General features: G+C 34.4%; 1 pseudogene; it reads right to left on the bottom strand.

The window, feature by feature from the left end:
* Nucleotides 1–2258: 2258 nt before the first annotated feature.
* Nucleotides 2259–7520, bottom strand: part of LOC108527257 (elongation factor 1-alpha 1 pseudogene) — a 40186-nt pseudogene continuing 34924 nt past the window's right edge.

Below are 7520 nucleotides of genomic sequence, written 5' to 3'. Positions count from 1 at the left end.
GGAAGACAGGAAAATATTTTAGAAGCTAGACATTTATTTGGAGGCTGGATGGTGAAGGTAAAGCAGAAGGAGTGTAAAGCTAAGGTTTTTCATGGCATCAACCTGTTACTTATTTTTTGTCTAGTCTGTTCTTTGTTGTCTTTTTCTGTATTCTTTGGAACTATTTTAATGATTTTATTTCCTCTTTTTTATTGGCTTGTTAGCTGTAACTTTGTGGGTTTCTTTAAATTTTAGTAATTGCTTTAAGGTTTATAGTATACATCTTTAACTTAATCACAGTCAACCTTCATGTGATAGATCACTTCACATATACTGTAGCAACTTTAAACATGTATATGTCTCTTTCTCCCATCTTGACATTATTGTAACATATTTTACTTTAATAGATCTTATAAACTCTACATTAACTCTATTAACAACTATATATAACTGCATTGCTATTATTTTATTTATAATTTGTTTAATATCAATTTTTTATTTTATTTCTTTGTTTCTTTAACACAGAGTCTCCCTCTGGCGCCAGGCGGGAGTGTAGTGACACCATCTCGGCTCACTGTAGTCTTGACCTCCTAGGCTCAAGCGATCCTCTCACCTCAGCTTTCTGAGTAGCTGGGACTACAGGCATGCACCACCACATCCAGTTAATTTTGTTTATTTTTTGTGGAGATGAGGTCTCACTGTGTTGCCTAGGCTGGTCTTGAACTCCTGGGCTCAAGAGATCCTCCTGTGTCAACCCCCTAAATTGCTGGGATTACAGACGTGAGCCATTGAACACAGCCTAAAATTATATTTTAGAGACATTTAAATAATAATAAGAGATTCTTATAGATTTATCCAACAGCTACCATTTCCAGGGCTCTTTATTCCTTTGTCTAGGTATGTGTTTCCATCTGGTGTAGTTTATTTCCACTTGAAGAAACTTCTTTAACATTTTTGTAGTATGGGTCTGCTGGAGAGTGCTTTTAGCTTTTGTATGCCTGAGAATCTCTTTTTGAAGAAATATCCTTCATTTCTGAATGACAATTTCAGTAGCTATAGAATTCTAGATTAACAATTGTTTTCCTTCAGCACTTTAAAGATGTTGTTCTGCTGTCTTCTCACTTGCAGTTTCTGATAAAAAATCTTTAACCATCCTTAACTTTGTTCCTATATTTGTAATGTATCATTGTTCTTTAGATACATTTACACTTTTCTTTTCATTACTGTTTTTGAGAAATTGGATTATAATAGGATTGGTGTAATTTTCATCATGACTCTTGTCCTACGTTTTGTTTTGGTTTTTGAGATTCTAGGATTTGTAGATCTATAGCCTTCATCAATATAAAAAAATGGTCATTATTTTTTCAATTACTCTCTCTGTGACCCATTCTTTTATTGGGATTCCACTTATACATATATAAGGCCATTAAAAGTTATCCCTCAGTATGCTAATGACCTTTTACTTTTTAAAATTATTTTTTCTTCTGTATTTTAAAGAGTTTCTATTGTCTTCAGTTTTACTACTTTTTCGTTTGTAGGGTCTAATCTGCCATTAATCCCTTCTAGTGTGTTTTCATCTCAGACAGCAAAGTTTTAATTTCTAAAAGTTTGATTTTTGTCTATATTATGCCTTCCATAACTCTATTTAACTTTTTGGATATATGGAATTCAGTTGACAATGTCCTTTCTTGATAATTTTATGATAATATCTATGTTTATTCTGGGTCATTTTGTTTGCTTGAAGTTTCTTTTCATTAGAATTTATATTGCTTTTATGTTTGACATTTTGTTGTTGTTGTGTAGATTTCAGACATTGTGAATTTTAATCCGTTGGGTGCTGGACATTTTTATATTTCTATACGTAGTCGAAGTTTATTCATGGATAAAGTTAAGATATGTGGAAAGAGTTTGAGATAGTTTGAGATTTATGGTTTTGCTTCATTTTGTTTTGGATTGTTTTTCTCAGATGAGACTGGAGACACGCTCAGTCTTGGGTGAATTACTCTCCACTACTGAGAGGAGTTCTTTCTGAGTATCCTGTTCAGTGACCCATGAATTTTGAGGTTTTCCAGTCTGCCTGGTAAGCATGGGCACTACTTCCTGCCCAATACATGTAGCAGTCTTTATTTATTTATTTATTTATGTTGTCTCATTAAACTTTTTTAATGGGTCTCAAAATTCTTTGGCAAATTTTGGTCAAGTTGTTTCCATTAAAAGTACTGATTTTAAAACTAATAACTTAAAACTGTCACATGCATAAAAGTAAACCAAAGTGGTCAACAAGACATTCTCCTTTCCTTCTGAAGGTTTTATGATGCATTGTTATCATTAACCAGTCTTTTACTACTAAACTTAAATGGTCAATTGAAACAAACAGTTCTGAGACCATTCTTCCACCACTGACTAAGAGTGGGGTGGGAGGTATTAGGGATAATATTCATTTAGCCTTCTGAGCTTTCTGGGCAGACTTGGTGACCTTGCCATCTCTAGCAGCCTTCTTGTCCACTGCTTTCATGACACCCAGCACAACTGTCTGTCTCATATCACGAACAGCAAAGGGACCCAAAGGTGGATATACATGGGCTTGCCAGGAACCATATCAACAATGGCAGCATCACCAGACTTCAAGAATTTAGGGCTATCTTCCAACTTATTACCAGAATGACGATCAATCTTTTCCTTCGGCTTAGCAAACTTGCATGCATTGTGAGCTGTGTGGCAATCCAATACAGGGACATAGCCAGTGCTTATGTGGCCTAGATGGTTCAGGATAATCACCTATGCAGTGAAGCCAGCTGTTTCCATTGGTGGGTCATTTTTGCTGTCACCAGCAACGTTGCCACGTCTTTAATCCTTTGGGTAGATCTTCCCCAGCCTCACGTAGTTATCCTACATACATTCGCTTAGCTGTATACATGACAGAAAACCTCTGTTTTTAGAGTTTCCCTTCTATACAGTCCTTTCCTCTCTAGTAATCTGGCCTAAAACCCTAGCTGCCTTATTCTCTCTGGATTTTTCATTTTCTCCTCAACTCAGGGAACCCACTGGACCCTGCTTGGGCTCCCACTTCCTGAATGGGGGTCTGGAAGCTCTCTTAAACGCATAAGTTTGATAATCATGTGACTCACCTTACTTGTTTTCCATCTCTTGGGGAACTCTGTCCTTTGTTGTCTCATATTCAGTGTCTTGAAAATTGTTTCATACAGATGGTTCAATATATTTTTTGGTTATTAGTCCTCTTTGGCCAAAAAGAGAAGTCTAAAACTCACAATTTTCTTTAAAATATATTCCTTAGCCCTGTTCACTTAAGATGCCTAAAAAAAATCTTCCTGGTGACAATAAACAACATAGTGTCCAGATTTTTGCTTTTACTCTAATTTCCACTAAAAAATCAGGGTGTTTTGGTAAAATGATTGATGCTGCGTTATGATTTGGAAAACGACAAGGTTATCCTGAATTTTTCTGTGTCAGAAAGCAAGAGTTCAAAGACTATAGGGATGTTTCTAGTCAAAGGCGGTTCCACAGGACAAATCATTGGAGGTGGTAATTATATAAAAATATTGTTGTGTAAATTGGTAAATAAATGAAAATGATGTTTACTCAATTTTAGAAGAGAAACTGTAGTTTTGTTCTAGTTGATAAAATTTTTTTCTCTTATAGAAAAATGCCAACTAGTAAACATAAAAGCATTATAGTATTGGGAGAAATATTCACTGTCTTGCAACTCCATAATAAAATTATTGATTGTGGTAATGACTATCAAATGTACTAAAACCATTAGATAAAATGTTACTTAAGAATGATACATTAACATGGAGCCAGACAGTTTACTGTCTTATTGTAAAATTAGCGAAAATAACAGTGGAAAGAGCTGACTCTTAACATCTCAATCAAGTGCTCAAACTTGGCATCACCAATAATAAGACAATCTGGATTTCATGTGCCACCTGATGTAATACAATATGAAGTGCCCAGTATTCTTCTTAAGATATTCTTATTAAACATGTTTAATCTGAAGCTAATTATTCATTTAAATTTCCAGTTCACAGGAATATGGGAGATAAAAGAAAAAAAATGGCATCTAGATGGAAACAATCAGTCAAGCAAATTCAGATTTTAGAAGTTCCACAAGATGACTGATCCAATCTCTTCAAAAATTCAATATTATTCAAAAGAAAAAAAGGTATTGGGGCTCTTCTCAATTAAGAGGGACTAAAAAGATATAATGACCAAATACAATAGGTAAACCTTAATTGGATTTTTTTGTTTAGGAAAAAATCCAAGTAAGATATTTTGTGGACTATTGGGGTTATTTAAAAATGGACTAGTATTATGGTTTATTAGGGATTTATATTTAATTTTCTTTAGGGCAATAATATGGTTATATAATAAAATGCTCTTATTTTAAGAAATGCGCAAATGTCTTTATTTTTAGGAGTGTCATGATGTCTGCAAATTACTTTGAAATGGCCAAATGTTAATAGTTTTTTGATCTAGATCTTTGACTTTGAATATATTTTATTATTGTTTCACTCTTGTCTGTTCATTTAAAATGTTTCATAATACAATGTTTAATGGGGAGAGAACATATTATACTAAACATTTTAGTACCTAGAAAATTGCCTTAAGGAATTAATGACAAATGGTGGCAAAAATTTTTATCATCAGAATGTTCCTGATGAAATAACTTAAGTATATGACAATTAGAAATGCAGATAAATTAGCTCTATGTTCTCAAAATAAAAATATTAATCCCAACAGGACTTTTTGGCAGATTGGTTCTAGAATTTATGTAGAGCAGCAAAAGACAAAGAATAGGCAATTTATTTCTCAAAAGGAAGAAAGAGAGAAAAAAACTTTATTGTAAAGATTATAAAACTATTTTAAAGTTAAAAAGGTATAGCGTAGGAATGAATTGTTAACTGATTGAACAAAATAGAAAGCTCACAAAACAGAGTACACATAAGTGGAATTTTGATATATGATGTAGGCAGCATAACAAATTACTGGAGAAAGAAGAAACTATTTAGCAAATGAACTGGAACAATTATAATCCATATGGGAGAAAAATAATTTGGAGCCCTACCTCAAACCATACACAAGAATCGATTCCAGATAGATTGAGAACCCAAATGTTGAAAAATGTTGTGAAGGAAAGAAAGAAGGTGAAGCCAGAAGAAAACATTAGTTTGGGATATTTGTTTTTGTTTTTTAAAATAGGAGAAACTTATAAAGATTCTGAGAAGTATCGAGTAGAAAAGGAAATATAGAAAAGAGGAGGAAGAGAACCCCTAAAAAGCATATGGCAATTGGACAAATAGTAAAGTGCTGCCATAGAGCAAATATTTAGTAATTATTAAATTAATGGATTAACAAAGAAAGAAAGAATTCACTTAGGTAGAATGTGCAGAAATTGATTCAGATCAGTAGTTTTTTTGTTTTGTTTTGTTTTCTGACAAGTATGAATGTGGAATCAGCAGATGTAGCTACTGATAACCTTGCTTGGATTTGTGACTTTTTATGTCAGGTTTTAGAAACAGGCTGTAAACCAGTGGAAAATAACCCACTGTGGCTAAAAAATTAAACATAAACTTTCCAGACTCATTGGAAACAGTGTGTGGATACAAAAAAATATGTACTGTAACCAGAGAAAAAGAAGGCTACTTAAGAGATAACTCTCCAATGAGTATCTTTTGTTTCTTTGTTTATTGTTGATGTTGCTGTTATTGTTTTTCTAAACCTTGGCACCAGTATGCTATCTTGAGGGAGAGTATTCTCAGGAGATCTAAAAGGGCATGTGTACTATTCAAAAATAGCAAAGATATGGAATCGACCAAAGTGTTCATCAGTAGATGGACGGATAAAGAAAATGTGGTTGGTTAGCCACATGCAGAAGATTGAAACTGGGCCCCTTCTTTATACCACATACCAAAAAATCAACTGAAGATGAGTTAAATACTTAAATGTAAAACTTAAACTATAAAGACCCTGGAAGATAATCTAGGAAATATCATTCTGAACACAGGATCTGGCAAAGATTTTATAACAAAGACACCAAAAGCAACTGCAACAAAAATGAAAATTGACAAACGGGACCTACTTTAACTAAAAAGCTTCTACACAGCAAAATAAACTATCAACAGAGTAAACAGACAACCTACAGAATGGGAGAAAATATTCACAAAGTATGAATCCTACAGAGATCTAATATCCAGCATCTATAAGGAACTTAAACAAATCAACAAGCAAAAAACAAACAACCAGATTAAAAAGTGGGCAAAGGACATGAACAGATACTTTTCAAAAGGAGACATATACACGGCCAATGAGCATTTGAAAAAATGTTCAACATCACTAATCATTAGATAAATGCAAATTAAAACCACAATAGGATACCATCTCACACCAGTCGGAATGGCTACTATTAAAGAGTCAAAAATAACAGATGCTGGTGAGGTTGTAGAGAAAAGGGAACACTTATACACTGCTGGTGGGAAGGTAAATTAGTTCAGCCACTGTGGAAAGCAGTGTAGCAATTCTTCCAAGACCTTAAAACAGAACTACCACTTGACATAGCAAGCCCATTATTGGGTATATACCCGAAAGAAAATAAATCATTCTACCATAAAGACACACACACACATATGTTTATTATAGCACTATTCACAATAGTAAAGAAACAGAATCAATCTAAATGTCCATCAATGGTAGACTGGATAAAGAAAATGTGGTACATATACACCATTGAAAACTATGCAGCCGTAAAAAAAATTGAGATCATGGCCTTTGCAGTGACATAGATGGAGCTGGAGACCATTATCCTAAGCAAATTCATGCAGGGACAGAAACCCAAATACCACATGTTCTCACTTATAAGTGGGAGCTAAACGAGAACATGCGGACACAAATAAGGGAAACAACAGACACCAAAGTCTACATGAGTTGGAGTGTGGGAGGAGGCAGAGAATCAGAAAACAAAGATTATGTCCTTTGCAGTAATATCAATGGAGCTGGTGGCCATTATCCTAAGCAAACTCATGCAGAAACAGAGACCCAAATACCGCATGTTCTCACTTTAAGTGGGAGCTAAACGAGAACATGTGGACACAAAGAAGGGAAACAGCAGACACCAGGCCTCCATGAAGATGGAGGGTGGGAGGAGGGAGAGAATCAGATAACTACACATCGGGTACTATGCTTATTACTTAGGCGATGAAATTATCTGTATGCCAAATCTCCATGATACAGTTTACCTATACAAAAACCTGCACATGTACCCCTTAATCTAAAATAAAAGCTTTTTAAAAATGGTTGAAAAGGTAAAGTTTATGCTTGCATATTTTACCAATGAATTTTTTAAATAAAAAATAATAAAATTTTACCTTAAAAAAAGAAAATGTGGGCCGGGCGCGGTGGCTCAAGCCTGTAATCCCAGCACTTTGAGAGGCCGAGACGGGTGGATCACGAGGTCAGGAGATCGAGACCATCCTGGCTAACACGGTGAAACCCCGTCTCTACTAAAAATACAAAAAACTAGCCGG

The sequence above is a fragment of the Rhinopithecus bieti genome, unplaced genomic scaffold (genome assembly GCF_001698545.2).
Source record: "Rhinopithecus bieti isolate Rb0 unplaced genomic scaffold, ASM169854v2 scaffold_4101, whole genome shotgun sequence".
NCBI classification, from domain to species: domain Eukaryota; kingdom Metazoa; phylum Chordata; class Mammalia; order Primates; family Cercopithecidae; genus Rhinopithecus; species Rhinopithecus bieti.
The sequence above is the reverse complement of the archived record's forward strand: the minus strand, read 5'-3'. Positions and strand labels throughout refer to the sequence as shown.